Source organism: Pantherophis guttatus, chromosome 6 (assembly GCF_059756535.1).
Source record: "Pantherophis guttatus breed Tessera chromosome 6, ASM5975653v1, whole genome shotgun sequence".
Classification (NCBI taxonomy): domain Eukaryota; kingdom Metazoa; phylum Chordata; class Lepidosauria; order Squamata; family Colubridae; genus Pantherophis; species Pantherophis guttatus.
The window spans coordinates 10,012,312-10,029,823 of record NC_142068.1 but is presented as its reverse complement, the minus strand read 5'-3'; positions in this window follow the sequence as shown (position 1 = coordinate 10,029,823).

Here is a 17,512-nt window from a genome sequence, read left to right as displayed (position 1 = left end):
GCCTACCGAGGCAGTGGTGGGTTACTACCAGTTTGCCCCGGATCAGGAGAAGCAGTAGTGGTGGCGGTGGGAGGCTCTGCCCACCCACCCGGACGCTTCTGTGCATGCGCAAAAGTGTTGTGCGCGCACGTGAGCAGGTGCGTGCCCACAAGCGAATCGGTAGCGACAGTTTTTAAAACCCGCCCCTGTACTGGGCCCACCGTGCCGTCGCGTGCCAAAAGCAAGAGCGTGTGGGTGGGGTGCACACGCATGTGGGGGGGTGGGGTGCATTGAATTATGGGTGTGCAACCCCCCCCACACTCTCCCCACTTTTGGCACGCGACGGCCAAAAGGTTAGCCCTCACTGCCCTATATTATGAATTTTTTCCCCCTGCATGGAGAATTATTCTAATTATTCTTCATTCCCAATGGAATTGCATACTCTTTAATGTAAAAAGCTTATATACCTGTCAGCCATATCAGGATATTAGATACTTGCTTCTATCATTTGGCATCTTACAAAACGTTTTTCTTCTTCTTATTTATTTATTTATTGGTTCGATTTATATGCCGCCCTTCTCCGGAGACTCAGGGGGGCTTACAATGCGTTAAGCAATAGCCTTCATACTTTTGTATATACCTGCTTAGTAGGGCTTTCGGCCCCCCCCCAAGCGGTGTTCTTTTTTATACAAAGTCAGCTTATTGCCCCCACAATCCGGGTCCTCATTTTACCTACCTCGAAAGGATGGAAGGCTGAGTCAACCTTGAGCCTGGTGAGATTTGAACTTGCAGTAATTGCAGGCAGCTGGTGTTACTTAAAGCGCTTTAGTCTGTTATGCCACCAAGGCTCTTGGTTATTATTACTTTTTTTTTTTTTTAAAGATTATTTGGGTAAGGAGAGGGTGTGTCATCATAGCCCTCCCCCATTCCCCCACTTCAGTCTATGCTCTATTATTTCTATATTATCTATTCTTCTTTTTATAAAATTTCTCTAAAATGCGGTGTGTTGTAGAAAAGAGGCTAACCTGTTCTTCCTCCCAATGAAGGCAGTAGCCTTAAATCTTTGTCAGCTGCCAGATGAATTGGCTTTGAGATGGTGTCAGTTTCTCTTTCTCTCCCAGCCTGCCCCCCCCCCCCCAATTTTGGAAAGTTTTTTTTCTTGCCTCTATCAGCATATTTCTTTATTTTTTAAAATTTATTTCTGGGAGAGGTGAATTGGTCGGTGCAGTCTGCTTACTGTCCGCAGTTCATGTGCTACATTTTACAAAAAGCAAAAAACTCCAGTTATAGAGAGGAAAACACACCCTGGAGTTCTTCAAAGCTAACGTGCAGTAAATATATTCTGACACTGACAGGTATTTCTTACTAAATTGCCACTTACGCCTGGAGAGGAATCGGCAGCCGAGATCTGCTTAAAAGGCACACATCCTCTCCCTGAGCAAAAGCAGGATGCTTGTTATACAATCCAAAGCAAACAATAATTAAAAACAAGACGCTCCCCACCCTGCACCCTTGGAAAACAAAAATAACGTCCTTCTCTTTTGCTCACAAAAAGTAAATCAAGTTGAAAGAATCAGCTGTGGTGGAAGAAGACATAAATAAGAGTGTCAAAATGACCCTGGATTCTTTTCCTGATGGGAATTTTTTGGTCTTTTATTGACACCCTCCTTACGATTTCAAGTACTATTGAAAAACGTATTGAAAATAGAATATTTTTTTATGATGGGCAAAGAAAAAGGGGCCAAGGCAAACAGGAAAGGCTCTGAAATGATCTTCCTTCTTTCCTTCTTTCCATCCTCCCTCCCTCCCTCCTTATGCTCTCCTCCTCTTTTCCCTTCTCACTCCCTCCCTTCCATCCTCCCTCCCAATCATTTTCCTTCCTCCCTACCTTCCACCCTCTCTCCTTTCCCCCTATCTCCCTCCTTCCCTCCCTCCCTCCCACCCAACTTCCTTCCTTCCTTCCTTCCTTCCTTCCTTCCTTCCTTCCTTCCTTCCTTCCTTCCTTCCTCTCCGTCCCTCCCTCTCTCCTTTCTCCCTCCCATCTCCCTCCCTCTCTCCTTCCTCCCTCCCTCCCTTCCTTTCTTGCTCCCACCCTCTCTCCTTTCTCCCTCCCACCTCCCTACCTTCCACCCTCCCATCCTCTCCTTTCCCCCTCCCTCCTCCCTCCCTCCCACCCATCTTCCTTTCTCCCTCCCACCTCCTTTCCTTCCTTCCTTCCTTCCTCCCTACCTTCCATCCACCTACCCTCTCTCCTTTCCCCCTATCTCCCTCCTTCCCTCCCTCCCTCCCTCCCACCCAACTTCCTTCCTTCCTTCCTTCCTTCCTTCCTTCCTTCCTTCCTTCCTTCCTTCCTCTCCCTCCCTCCCTCTCTCCTTTCTCCCTCCCATCTCCCTCCCTCTCTCCTTCCTCCCTCCCTCCCTTCCTTTCTTGCTCCCACCCTCTCTCCTTTCTCCCTCCCACCTCCCTACCTTCCACCCTCCCATCCTCTCCTTTCCCCCTCCCTCCTCCCTCCCTCCCACCCATCTTCCTTTCTTCCTTCCTTCCTTCCACCCTCCCACACTCTCTCCTTTCTCCCTCCCACCTCCTTTCCTTCCTTCCTTCCTCCCTACCTTCCATCCACCTACCCTCTCTCCTTTCCCTCTTTCTCCCTCCTTTCCTCCCTCTCACCCAACTTCCTTCCTTCCTTCCTTCTTTCCTTCCTTCCTCCCTCCCTTCCACCCTCTCTCCTTTCTCCTTCCCATCTCCCTTCCTTCTTCCCTCCCTTCCACCCTCCCTCCCTCCCTCCCTCCCATCTTTCTTCCTTCCACCCTCCCACCCCCTCTCCTTTTCCCCTTTCCCCCTCCCTTCCATCCTTCCTTCCTTCCTTCCTTCCTTCCTTCCTTCCTTCCTTCCTTCCTTCCTTCCTTCTAATTGTGAGGCCATATATAAAATGCCAAAAGGTGTTATATTCTCTCAAGCAGAAATGGAAATGATTCAGTAAGCTTGACGTCTGAACTTGTCATTTGCATCATTTAAAAGAGAGAGCGAGAGAGCAATAAACAGACTTTGCCTGGTGCTTCCCCGGCTGCCCTCCAGGAGGGAGGTTGATTGATGGATGGGTTACATATACAGGAGGACTGCCCAGTCAGACCAACTCAAGGCGGTTTACAGAACAAGCAGCATAAAATTCACAGCAATCACAAATAACTTCACTGTCCTCTAACCCTTCCATCAAATGAATAAATGCATGAAATAGCAGTTATGCTAGAATAAAATCCAAAACAAGGAGAAAAAGTCAACTTGACATCTTCACGAGTGCCCATGTGCGTCTTTCTAAGAGGATTCTTTTCCATCGTCTTCTGGAAGAGTAATCAATGATAGTCCAAAATAACCAGGGTTTGGAAAGAAACTCTTCCACTGTGTCAGGGACATTAAAGAAAAAAAAATACTTCCAGGTCTTCCTTCCTTCAATTCCTTCCTTCCTTCCTTCCTTTTTCCTTCCCTCCCTCCCTCCCCCTCCTTCTTTCCTTCTTTCTTTCCTTCTTTCCTTCCTTCCTCCCTCCCTCCCTTCTCCCCTCCTTTCTTCCTTCTTTCCTTCCTTTCTTCCTGCCTCCCTCCCTTCCCCCTCCCCTCCCTTCCTTTCTCCTCCCTCCCTTCTTCCTTCCTTCCTTTCTCCTTCCCTCCCTCCCTCCCTCTCCCTCCTTCTTTCCTTCTTTCTTTCTTTCCTTCCTTCCTTCCTCCCTCTCTCCCTCCCTCCCTTCCCCCTCCCCCCTTCCTTTCTCCTTCCTCCCTCCTTCCTTCCTTTCTCCTTCCCTCCCTCCCTCCCCCTCCTTCTTTCCTTCTTTCTTTTTTTCCTTCCTTCCTCCCTCCCTCTATCCCTCCCTCCCTTCCCCCCTCCTTCCTTCTTTCCTTCCTTTCTTCCTGCCTCCCTCCCCCTCCCCTCCCTTCCTTTCTCCTCCCTCCCTTCTTCCTCCCTTCCTTTCGATGGGGACTACAAGCATCTCCTCTTGAGCCTGATAGGTTCTCAAGATAGTCAAGACAAGATGGTCCTGAAAGTGTGGAGAACCAAGCCACATAAAGCGGTTTAGAGGTTATGATTGGCAAATGAGTCTTCAAAGGGAAGGCCGATTTAAACGTCTAGCTCACATCAATGGAAGCAGCCTCCCAAATTTTACTTCTCTTGTATGTCCTTATTCAGCCTTTTAAGGTAGGCCAGGCCAGGAAACAGACACCAGAAGGATTCCATGACTCTTAATTTATGGAACGATAACAAAATATTGAAAACCCGACAAAGCTTCTCTCCGCCTCATCTTATACCAAACAGAAGACATGGCTGTTTTCAGTTTCAGCTTGTCCTTCTCAAGACTTTGCTGCCATTTCATCTTGTTTAGCAGTTTTTCCCTTCCAATCCTTCCATCTCTACCTTCCTTTAAACCATGGATGTCCAACCCTGGCAACTTTAAGAGTTGTGGACTTCAACCCAAGTCTCCTGGGTTCTAGCCTGGTGCCTTAACCAGGAGACTTGGGTTGAGACCTGGTGCCTAGACCAAACTTGCTCTACATACATACTTATCTACACACATGGAAGGGTTGTCCATAACTTGGTTCACATCCTGTCTTGATTAATGGATTTTACGCTAGGTAACGCAATGGCTCAGTGGTTAAAGATGGTGAGCTGACAGCCCCGGTTCGAGAGCTGAGTGCTCCACAACGGGTGAGCTCCTGTTCCTTAACTCAGCTCCTGCCCATTTAACAGTTCGAAAGCATGCCACTGCGAGTAGATAAATAGGTACCACTTTGGTGGGAAGGTAACAGCGTTCCTCGCGCCTTTGGCATATAGTCACACTGGCCACATGACCACAGAAATGTCTTTGGACAGCACTGGCTCCCTAGGCCAAGAAACGGGGATGAGCACTTAGCCCTAGAATCGGACACTGGACTGGAAAACCTGACTCTAAGTAAGGTTATTTTTGGAAAACTATCGGAAGTGGCAGATGGTGAGAACTATGGCACTGAAGCCACTAACTTCAGTGTAGTGATATCATGCGTGGACTGTAAGATGTGCCTGGATTCCCCAAAATTTATGGAGTGCAACCTAAGGAACTGGAGCGGTTGTGATGGTTTCATTTAGCATTTGTCCCCCATGATTGCAAAATCTGCTCGTTTTTGTACTGTGCTCCGCTGGTTTCTATGCAAAACTATCAATGCATGACACAACAATGGGTTTTTTTTTATAGGGCAGTTCGTCACAAAGCTTGCGCTGATTTTGGCTGAGAAGGACTGGTCCAAATGTATACAAACTGCTTTTGGTGTAAGGATTAGAATGTGGATTTCTCCTTCTCTTACTCCAGCACCACAACATCCTCCCTCACTACAATTTAAGATGTTTGTATTAATCTTTAAAATCCAAGCCTGAGTATCGAACAGCAGATTCTCAGCTCATCTTAACCATGGCAGAACCTGGCTTGTCTCTGAAGAGCTCATGTTTTCTTTCCTTCATCTTTCCTTCATCTCACTACCGGACTAAAGCTAATCTGAGACAGATTAAGAAATGTTTTCCATCCTCTCCTTTGTAATGTTTTTGCTGTAGATATATGCTAGCAAGATGTCAGGAAATCCAGACAATTCAAATGACTATCAAGGTTGGTTGCAAGCTTAAGCTCTCTACAAGAATCTGAGCTACTAACCGTCAAAGCAAAATGGGCAAGTAGATGAGAGATGATGGAATTCAAGCTGGGATGGATTTTGATAAAACAGGATAGGATAGGATAGGATAGGATAGGATAGGATAGGATAGGATAGGATAGGATAGGATAGGATAGGATAGGATAGGGCAGGGCAGGGCAGGGCAGGGCAGGGCAAGGCAAGGCAAGGCAAGGCAAGGCAAGGCAAGGCAAGGCAAGGCAAGGCAAGGCAAGGCAAGGCAAGGCAAGGCAAGGCAAGGCAAGGCAAGCAACCTTTATTGTCATTTTTTTTTGCTGTGAGCACACTGGCACACATTAAAAATGAAATTCTGTTTCCTGCTCTCATTTGAGTATATATCTACTCATGCCCATCCATAACATACATAGAATGGAATGGAATGGAATGGAATGGAATGGAATGGAATGGAATAGAATAGAATAGAATAGAATAGAATAGAATAGAATAGAATAGAATAGAATAGAATAGAATAGAATAGAATAGAATAGAATAGAATAGAATTCTTTATTGGCCAAGTGGACACACAAGGAATTTATCTTTGGTGCATAAGCTCTCAGTGTACATACAAGCTAGAAGTGATAAATCATCACTGATATATATACATATTAGTGGTGGGTTTCTACTGGTTTACCCCAGTTCAGGCGAACCAGTAGCGGTAGCAGTGGGAGGCTCCGCCGACCCACTCGGACGTCATCCTGGATGCTCTGTGCATGCGCAGAAGCACCACATGTTAGTGAAGCAAGCACGAGCGCGCTCATAGTTCCGAACTGGTAGCGAAGGTAAGAGAAAACCACTACTGGCACATATACACATGCTACACACACACACACAAACATTAAATATCTCTTGTGGGTGCAAAGGGACTCAAACTGACGACATGCTTGACCGCTCCCTCAGGCTCAGTCTGGTCATCTCCTACACAAGGTTCATAAATGCTGAGATTGTTGGCATGGAGTGGGATGGGATCTTCTGAGCATCTCTTGGCCATTTTAGGCTTTTGTGAACATGGTCCCCTCCCCAAAAGCCTCCGTTGCGCCATTGCTGGAGGCTTTTAAGAAGAAACTGGACAGCCACTTATCTGGATTGGTACAGCAGGGTCTCTTGCTTGAACAGAGGTTTGGACTAGAAGACTTCCAAGATCCTTCCCAACTCTGTTATTCTATTATTCCCCCGTTCCCCCTTTTGGAAGCAAAAGGGGAGAGGGAAATAAGACAGACATGATGTTAAATAGTCTTAGCTTTAAGAAGGTCATGGAATTTTAAAATAGAATGTAAGATGAAATGCAGATTTAAGTGGATTAAGTTCTCTTTTGGCATTTTCGGGTTACAACAAAAGACCACTCAGGCATATAAACATATAATCTCTCTTTGCCCCAGTTTTGGGGAAAAAAAAATAATAATTACTCAGGGTAGGTAACAAGCAGAAGTAAAAAAAAAAAAAAAAGGAACCCAGAAGCTTTTATATTAGCAGAACTAGGTGTAACTCGAAGTGTGCAAGGCACTTCCTAGTGGAATTTGAAACTGTTTGAAGTTCAAAAATGTACGCTCGCGGATTCTGAAATGTCAAAAGTTGAATTTGTGCTCAGCTGCATCTTAGCCGCAGTTGAAATGGTTTCTGTGTCAGAGCCAGGCTGCATCATTTCAAAATACAACATTCCTACGGTGCTGAACACACAGTTCAATCCATCTGCTATTCTCATAATTGATGGAGCTGATAGAGAAGGTTGTATCACCAGTAGGGTTTGCCAAGTTTTGTTTCCAAGATTTGTTTCCAAGATTTTCAACATCTTGGGTTGAATTTTTCTAAATGCATATAACAGGACTGGGAAATCCTTTATTTTTTCTCCCTGCAGAGCGACTCACTCAGCCTAATGAATTTAGGAATCACTCTTAGACGTCGTTCCTCTTTCGCCAAACAATTTCCAGAGATAAATCTAGAGCCCCATCATACCTAATCTCTTGCTTCATCCTTTCTCTTGAAGCCTCCCCACTTCTCTCATGTTCCTTCTAGCATTTAGCTTTCTGCCCTAGTCTTTTGATTTCCCCCCCCCCTTACTTTTATCCCTTCCCCGTTCTCTTTCTCCTTGTCTGATTCGAAAGTATTGCTCTTGAGTTCCAGATTGTCCACCCTGATGGGAGAATGGACTATTTTCCTAATGAATCTGATAGAGGATGATAATGAGTATTTGAATATTAAGAGGACCAGCAGACAGCACAATAAAGCAGTATACTGTATATTCCACATACGTTTGTATTTGCTAGTTACACATGGTTGTACATTAAAAATGGAGGGATGGATCCAAATCATAGTTTAGAATAAAATAGAATAGAATAGAATTTTAATTGACGAATGTGATTGGACACACAAGGAATTTGTCTTGGTGCATACGCTCTCGGTGAACATAAAAGAAAAGATACATTTGTCAAGAATTATAAGGTACAACACTTAATGATAGTCATAGGGTACAGATAAGCAATCAAATCACACTAGGAAACAGTCAATATAAATCATAAGGATACAAGCAACAAAGTTACAGTCATACAGTCATAAGTGGGAGGAGATGGGTGACGGGAACGATGAGAAGATTAATAGTAGTGCAGACTTAGTGAATAGTTTGACAGTGCTGAGGGAATTAATTGTTTAGCAGAGTGATGGCATTCGGGGAAAAACTGTTCTTGTGTCTAGTTGTTTTGGTATGCAGTGCTCTATTGCGTCATTTTGAGGGTAGGAGATGAAACAGTTTATGTCCAGGATGCGAGGGGTCTGTAAATACTTTTACAGCCCTCTTTTTGATTCGTGCAGTGTACAGGTCCTCAATGGAAGGCAGGTTGGTGGTAATTATTTTTTCTGCAGTTCTAACCCCCGAATCCCATTCCTGGCTGGCTCACCCCTCCCCTCCCAGAAGATCCCAAGTGGCCCGTTTTGGATGCAGGTAAGTGCAGAGCATGTACAGAGGCTCGGGGAGGGTGAAAAACAGGCCTTCTGGAAGTTCAGGAAGGCCAGAAATGGGCCCGTTTCCAGTCTCCAGGGGGCCTCTGGAGCTTGAGGAGGCTGTTTTCACCCTCCTGGAGGCTCAAAGAAGGCCTCCGGAGCCCAGGGAGGGCAAAAATGCCTCCCTGCTGTGGTGCAGGAGGCCGACTAGGCCACACCCACCATGGCCATGCCCACCATGGCCACGCCCACCCAGCAACTGGGCAGAGAACCCCTTGCTAAAATTTTTGAAGCCCACCCCTTCCAAGAACCAATAAGGGATAGTGGTGAAGGATTTTAGTTTTCCCAAGACACAGAGGTTCCTGGATGACTTTTGGCTCTCTCAGCCCAAGAGCCCAATAAATTAGGCGGCTTAAGAGTTGGAGGAGCATTTGAGGAGTTGTTCTCATTGTTCAGTCACTAAGTAATGTGTCCAACATTTTGCAAACCCATGGACCACAGCATGCCACGTCCCCTGTCCTCTAGGATCTCTTGGAATTTGCCCACTTTCATGCTCATTGCATTGATAGTATCTAACCATCTCACCCTCTGCCGTCCCCTTCTTCCCCTTTTGCCTTCCATCTTTCCCACCATCAGGGTCTTTCTTGCTTTTCATTGAGAACCAAATCGTGTTAATGACGAACCCACAACTAGGTTCCCAAGGCAACGTTAGGCTCCCAAAAAATCTGGAAAGAATAACCACTTGGAAATTTGACTTCTGCCTGCTGCCTCCTTCCCTCCCTCCCATCCTGCTAGCTACTGGCTGCCTTCACACAAACTTGGCTGATGTTTTCCCAAATGTTTTCCCAGGTTTTTGTGTCCCAGCAAAGGAATGGAATGGAATGGAATGGAATGGATTGGAAGGGAAGGGAAGGGAAGGGAAGGGGAGAGGAGAGGAGAGGAGAGGAGAGGAGAGGAGAAGAGAAGAGAAGAGAAGAGAAGAGAAGAGAAGAGAAGAGAAGAGAAGAGAAGAATAGCAATTGTATTAGCAATAGCAATAGCATTTAGACTTATATACTGCTTCACAGTGCTTTACAGCCCTCTCTAAGCAGTTTACAGAGTCAGCATCTTGCCCCCAGCAATCTGGATCCTCATTTTACCGACCTCGGAAGGATGGAAGGCCTTGAGCCATTGAGACTCAAACTGTCAAATTGCTGGCAGCCGGCAGTCAGCAGAAGTAGCCTTTGCAAGAACTCTTTGCAAGAACTAGGGAGGATCTTGTCTGAGATGCTTTCTCAGGTTACAGTTCTTGCCCCAGACTTAGGTTTCTCTTATCTGACTGATGTCTTGATAGCTGCTCTTCCATCTGTCTCTCAAAGCCATTCCTCTCTGCCTACTACAATTGGCAAGCTGGTTGGTAGTTTATTATTATAATGTCCCCAGATATTTGTTGTTTTGGGTAAGGTGTACGTGTGACCTACTGCCTCTGCCTCGTATACTGTAGAATCTCCTGGTCTGGGAAGGTCAGTAACGCATAGCTGGTTTTTAAAACCTAAGAAGCTTTAGGGCTGTTCAGAAAGTTGCATTGAAAGAATGAAAGCTTCTCCAAAGGAAAAGGGGATGTGGATGGCAACAGATTCTTACTGTGCTCATGGATATAATTGGGGCCCAGGGAAAATGCAGCCCCCCCCACAAATGGACTCTGGCTTGTGCAATGCTAATGCATAAATAATAGCTTGCTCTTTTTTGCTAGATTCCTACGGACAGCTTTTCAGTGTTTCTTTGGGGGTGAAGCACAATACAGGTGAACGGGAGAAGCCATCCAACAAAGCGTTTGAAAGCATCACTCTGCCGTCACTCGACAGCTTTCTCCAGCAAGGCGACACTAGAAAAGGAATTTCTTGCTTTTCATTAAGAACCAAATCGTGTTAATGAGGAACCCACAACTAGGTTCCCAAGGCAACGTTAGGCTCCCAAAAAATCTGGAAAGAATAACCACTTGGGAATTTGACTTCGGCCTGCCTGCCTCCCTCCCTCCCATCCTGCTAGCTAGTGGCTGCTTTCACACGGGCTAAACTTGGCTGATGTTTTCCCAATTAGGGGCTAGGTATTTGTGTCTCAGGAAAGGAATGGAATGGAATGGAATGGAATGGAAGGGAAAGGAAAGGAAGGGAAGGGAAGGGAAGGGAAGGGAAGGGAAAGGAAGGGAAGGGAAGAGGAGAGGAGAGGAGAGGAGAGGAGAGGAGAGGAGAGGAGAGGAGAGGAGAGGAGAGGAGAGGAGAGGAGAGGAGAGGAGAAGACAAGACAAGACAAGAGAAGAGAGAAGAGAAGAATAGCAACAGCACTTAGACTTATATACCGCTTCACAGTGCTTTACAGCCCTCTCTAAGCAGTTTACAGAGTCAGCATCTTGTCCCCAACAATCTGGATCCTCAATTTACCGATCTTGGAAGGATGGAAGGCCTTGAGCCAGTGAGACTTGAACTGCCAAATTGCTGGCAGCCAACAGAACAGCTTGCAGTATTGCACTCTAACCACTGCGCTACCATGGCTCAGAATAGAATAGAATAGAATAGAATAGAATAGAATAGACTAGACTAGACTAGACTAGACTAGACTAGACTAGACTAGACTAGACTAGACTAGAATAGAATAGAATAGAATAGAATAGAATAGGGAATGTAATGGAACAGAACAGAACAGAATCAATCAATTAGAAGAGAGCTGGAAGGGAACGTGGAGGTCTTCTAGTCCAACCTTCTGCTGAGGCAGGAGACACCATACCATTTCAGATAAAGGGTTGTCCAATCTCTTCTTAAAAACCTCCACTGATGGAGCACCCACAACTCCTGAAGGCAAGCTGTTCCCCTGTTTGTTGTAATTATGAACAATTAAATTTAACAATGATGAACAAACAAGTCAATCCTAGAGAAGATCAACCCTGACTGCTTTTAAGAAGGCCAGATCCTGAAGATGAAACTGAAATACTTTGGCCACCTAATGAGAAGGAAGGACTCCCTGAAGAAGAGCCTAATGCTGGGAAAGATGGAGGGCAAATGAAGAAGGGGACAACAGAGAATGAGGTGGCTGGAAGGAGTCACTGAAGCAGTAGGCATGAACTTAAATGGACTCCAGAGGATGGTAGAGGACAGGAAGGCCTGGAGGAATGTTGTCCATGGGGTCGCAATGGGTCAGACACGACTTCGCAACTAACAACAACAATAATGAACAAATCAAAATTATGAACCCAGTCCACTTGTTCAGTACGGTTGAAGATCTTGTGCTGCTCCATACCTTCAGGTCTTCTGACTAGGATAAACCCTTCCCGAGAGCTCACACTGGATTCGGTGCTAAGGGTGCTCTCACCTCTTGAGAGATCAAGGGGATGGAGACCCAGAGACCCTTCTGCTCAACAACGGTTCCAACATTATGGAAGAACGATCTGTGTAATTCGATTAGCTTCCAGTTGTTAACTTTTTACAAGGCCATTAGAACAGTCTTGTCTTAAGAAGCCTATGGCTGCTCCTGGGGGGTGGGGGGTGGGGGTGGGGATATTGTACTGCTTTTAGATTTTCTTGGTTCTAGTTTTTGTTTGATTTTATTGCCGTCCCAGCTTTTATCCAGAGGTGGGTTGCTGGGGGTTCGGGAGAACCTCTAGCTAAGATTCTGTGCAGTTTGGAGAACTCCCAAATCCCACTCCTGGCTGGCCCCGCCCACTCCTCCCCTCCCTCCCAAGAGTCCCCATGCGGCCCGTTTTGGATGCAGGTAAGTGCACGGTGTGCACGGAGGCTCGGGGAGGGTGTAAAACGGGCCTACCAGAAGTTCAGGAAGGCTGGAAATGGGCCCATTAGTGGCCTCCAGAGGGCCTCCGGAGCCTGGGGAGACCGTTTTTACCCTCCTGGAGGCTCAAAAAAAGCCTCTGGAGCCCGGGGAGGACAAAAATGCCCCCCCCACCATGGTGCAGGAGGCCAACTAGGCCACACCCACTATGGCTATGCCCACCCAGCAACCAGGCAGAGAACCCCTTGCTAAAATTTTTGAAGCCCACCCCTGCTTTTATCTTATGTTTTAATAGAAGACAATCTGTGTAGCTCAGGGTTGAATTGTGAGGTTCTCCGTGCTCTCTGAACTTGGTTGTTTTATTGCAGTCGTTTCATTACCCAACCAGGTGACGTTATCAGTGTTAGTGAGTGTGGGGCTTCCTGGATTTTTGTATATAGAGGTAGTCCTAGATTTGTGACTGCAATTGGGATTAGAAATCTGGATTCAGGTCATTACGGCTTTAAGTCAAGGTGCCCATATGACCCATGATTTTACAGCCTTTTTGTGGTGGTCGTTAAGCAAATGCAACGGTTGTAAGTGTGAATTCATTCATTTGAATGGATTTTTTTTTTGCCTGAAATCAGCAAAAAGCTCAAGAATTACAGCCATATGACAAGTCATAAAGATGGCCAGTTGCCACAGCCCTGACATCAGTGGTGGGTTGTTCCCGGTTTGCACCGGTTCGCAAGAACCGGTAGTAAAAATTTGTAGTAGTTCCGAGAACAAGTAATAACATTGGCCGGCCACGCCTCCCCGAACCGGTCTCTGGCCCGGTCACCGCTCGCTTACCCTGCCCATCTCATCAGAGACTTTTTAATTTTTTTTTAGTTTTAAAAGCATTTTTTCTACAACCTCTTCGGCCGAAAAAATGCTTTTAAAAGTAAAAAAAAAAAAAAGCCTCTGATGATCCTGCAGCTCAGCTGGGAACGTCAGAGGTTTTTCAAAGCATTCTTTTCTGCAACCTCTTCAGCCGAAGAGGTGGTTAAAAAAAATGCTTTGAAAAGCCTCTGATGATCCCAGCTGAGTTGCCTGATCAGCAGAGGCTTTTCAAAGCATTTTTTTCTGCAACCTCTTAAGGTTGTAGAAAAAAATGCTTTTAAAAGTAAAAAAAAAAAAAAAAAAGTTGGCCACGCCCACCCAGTCACATTACCCCACCAAGCCACACCCACAAAATAAGCCACGCCCACAGAACCAGTAGTAAAAAAAAATTAGAATCCACCCCTGCCTGACACGGTTATGTGACCACGTGCGCACGGTGTGAGCCTTTACAACAGCCAGTGGAAGCTTTATAGGCCATAAAGCATCCATTCCACAGCCGTCATAAAGGTGAATGGCCATTAAGCAAGCAGCTGTAAGTCAAGAACTGCTTTTGTGCTTGATTTTATCATTTGTGTTTTACCTTATTTGGAGGTTTTTAAGAAAAGATTGGGCAACCATTTGTCTGAAACGGCACAGGGTTTTCGGCCTGAGTCGTGAGTTGGACTAGAAAGCCTCCAAGGTCCCTTCCGACACCATTATTCTGTTATTCTGTTAAAATATGAGCTAGCAGTGTGCAGCAGTTGCCAAAAAAGCCAACACAGTTCTAAGCTGCCTAAACAGAGGGATAGAATCAAGATCACGTGAAGTTTTAATACCACTTTATAAGGCCTTGGTAAGGCCACACTTGGAATACTGCATCCAGTTTTGGTCGCCACGATGTAAAAAAGATGTGGAGACTCTAGAAAGAGTGCAGAGAAGAGCAACAAAGAGGATTAGGGGACTGGAGGCTGAAACATATGAAGAACGGTTGCAGGAACTGGGTATGTCTAGTTTGATGAAGAGAAGGACTAGGGGAGACATGAGAGCAGTCTTCCAATATATTAGGGGCTGCCACAAAGAAGAGGGAGTCAAACTATTCTCCAAAGCCCCTGAGGGCAGGACAAGAAGCAACTGATGGAAACTAATCAAGGAGAGAAGCAACCTAGAACTAAGGAGGAATTTCCTGACAGTGAGAACAATTAATCAGTGGAACAACTTGCCTCCAGAAGTTGTGAACGCTCCAACACTGGAAGTTTTTAAGAAGAGGTTGGATAACCATTTGTCTGAAGTGGTGTAGGGTTCCTACCTAAGCAGGGGGTTGGACTAGAAGCCCTCCAAGATCTATTCTATTCTATTCTATTCTATTCTATTCTATTCTATTCTATTCTATTCTATTCTATTCTATTCTATTCTATTCTATTCTATTCCATTCCATTCCATTCCATTCCATTCCATTCCTTGATTTTATGGGGGATAGGTGTATTTACCAGTGGCTACTTGGTATTTCATTCTTTTTATTCTGTAAACCATCCTGTGTGTCTGCAAATGGGTGGCATTGAAATGAATGTGCAATAAATAAATAGAGAAATACACCCACAAATTAATTAAGTAATCAGGAGAGGCTCAGTAAACAGTAATTGTGGGAATGAAACCTGGGTATTATTATATTGGATATAATTTCCCATATGGCAGCTTTTTTTTTGAGAGAGAGAGAGAGAAAAAAAAAATTAGATGTGCCTCTAAGGACTATTTTTTTTTGTAACCTTACAAAATCTTTCAGGGCAGAGAGTGACACTAGTTTTGCAGCAGGAATCAAAAGTTCAGAGACACACTTGCCTGGAAGGAATGTATCTCAGAAACAGAACTGCTGGGCAGAGCCATGTTATATCTCTGGCATGTTGCTTCTTCAAGCCAAATAAAGCTTTAAAAAAAAAGAAAGAAAGAAAGAAAAAAAAGAAAGCCAAACTGTGGCTTAAGTTTCCTTGCAAAATTCACAGAGTTTGTGGTAGCAAAAATTAAACTATTCATATTAAACTCCAGACACAGGCGTGGGAAAAAGTGTGTGTATAATTAGGGCTTCAAATCATGGTCCGTAAAATCTTTTTTATTTTAATTAAATTCATACGGAAGGGAATGTATTTGGCTGGGCAATCACCCTGTTTGCCCTATTTGAGATATGAAATGAAACAGCAAAGGCAATTATGGCTTCTGTTCAAAAGACTTGTGAATGCCAGATAATGGCGGCCTTCCTAGAGGTGATAAGGTAGTTCAGTGTTCCTCAACGTTGGCAGCTTGAAGAGGCATGGACTTCAACTCCCAGAATTCCCCAGCCAGTTGGCTGGGGAATTCTGGGAGTTGAAGTCCATATCTCTTCAAGTTGCCAAGGTTGTGAAGCATTGAGATGGTTGATTGCAACAAACTTGTCTCACTATCCAAACCCTAACCCTGACCCTAACCAAACAGCCAAACAACCAAGATCAAAGAGCGTGAAGGACTCTTCATTTCAACTCTGAGCTACAAATATTCTCCTTTATTAGTTGTGAGACAGTGTGGAGATTTCTGTTAAGCCAGTGTCATGCTAAGCTTATGTTATGCTAACGCTATTCCAGTGTCCTCAGATCTGACACTCCTTTTCTTCAGACTCCGTCCCTGAAATTACAGTCAAACGAAGGAATAAGATGGTCCATCTCTGCCTCACCGATTTGCATTTAGGCCCTTATTTTTGATTGCATTCATTAAAGAGTTTCTAAGCCTCTTTACATCAATACATCTCAGGTCACCGAGCAGAACAAATCCAGCATTTATCGTCTAGGTGGGCCTAAAAGACTAGCATGTCTGTGTGAAGGTTATTACGGGTGACGGTGAAATTTTAACCCGCGCTCTGTGATTTAGAGAGCTGCCTTTTTTCTGGATCAGTGCAAAAGGATTCTGGTTTTATGATGCCATTGTCTTGTAGTATAAAAGCATCACTGAAGGATGCCTTCGTGTCGGCAGGTCATTGCCTGTATTCAATGACAAATGAATTCAGGGTGAAGAAGGATGCAAAACTTTTGCAACGTGCCATTGGAAATTCATTTAAATTTGAAATAATAGAAAATACTTGTAGGTCAGGGTTAAGATTTTGTCAATGGTTTTGTCATGGCCCCATCGGATCTTGGTTTGTCATGGTCCCATCAGATCCTGGTTTGGAGGATGAGGAGGAGTTGGAACCAGGCCTGTCTGACGGATTTAAATCAATATGTTTATAAATTGCTTCTCTTTATATACAGTGTCAGCGTTCCAAGTAATGCACCCATTGAAAGCAGAACTCTGAGGCAGATAGATTGCTCAAAGAACAGGTTTATTGGATACATCGTATTGACATAACTGGTGAAAACCGACTCTGAAAGTTCCCACAGTTTTCACCTGATTAAAAAATGAAAGTTTTCCCCTTTCCCCAAGTCATCAGTCACATTGTCCAATAGAGGTGCTGGCTGGTTGCTTGGTTACTTCACTCCTCCTCTCCCAGCCACCTGTTGGAATGACCTTGGTTCCCACAGGAAAAACTTTTTGTTTTGATTGCAAAACCCCAGCTAACTATTCCCCCCTCTCTGTCCCTTCTTCTGCCTTGTGGCAACCCTGAAGCCACAAAGGGGCCTCAGCCAGTGTTGTGGCCTGCCAGCCGCCAACAGAGCTGGTGGCCGACTCGGAGAATAAGGAGGTTGGGGAGGAACGTGGGCCAGTTCTGGAGTCCGGGGAAGGATCTGATGGATGCTCTGCATCGGACACAGAGATAGAGCCAGGGCTGTCCGACATTTCCCAGCCACTGGAGAGGCATCTGCCTTTGGAGGCTGAGATACACGAGGAGGAAGAACAGCTGGGGCCTGTTCCAGATAATGTATGCGCAGAGCATTTAGGAGAGGTGAACAACGGAGGACAAGGAGTCAACTCGGGAAGCAAAGCACACATGGATGCTGAATGGACCCTCCCTGGCTGGGGAATAAATAGAAGGGAAGGGGAGTGGTTGTCGCAGGAGACAATAGTTCGTATTTCTGAAGATTTTGGCTCATCACTTTTCGTGCCACAAAGACTGCTTGCCAGAACTTAATTTGCAGGCTGGGAGCTCAGGGCCTGGCAATCATCGCAAGGAACTGATAAGGTCGGTACTACAGTTAACTCCTTGCAGGACTCTTGCTTGGACTTTTCGGTGAGTGAATGCCATTAATTCACAAGAGGCAAATAAAGAGGATTTTTTCGTGACAAGGAGTCTGTTTCTTGCTTCTGCTAAGGCTGGGTCAGAACAGCCAGGTCCATTTCAGGGTTGACATACAGCATATGAACA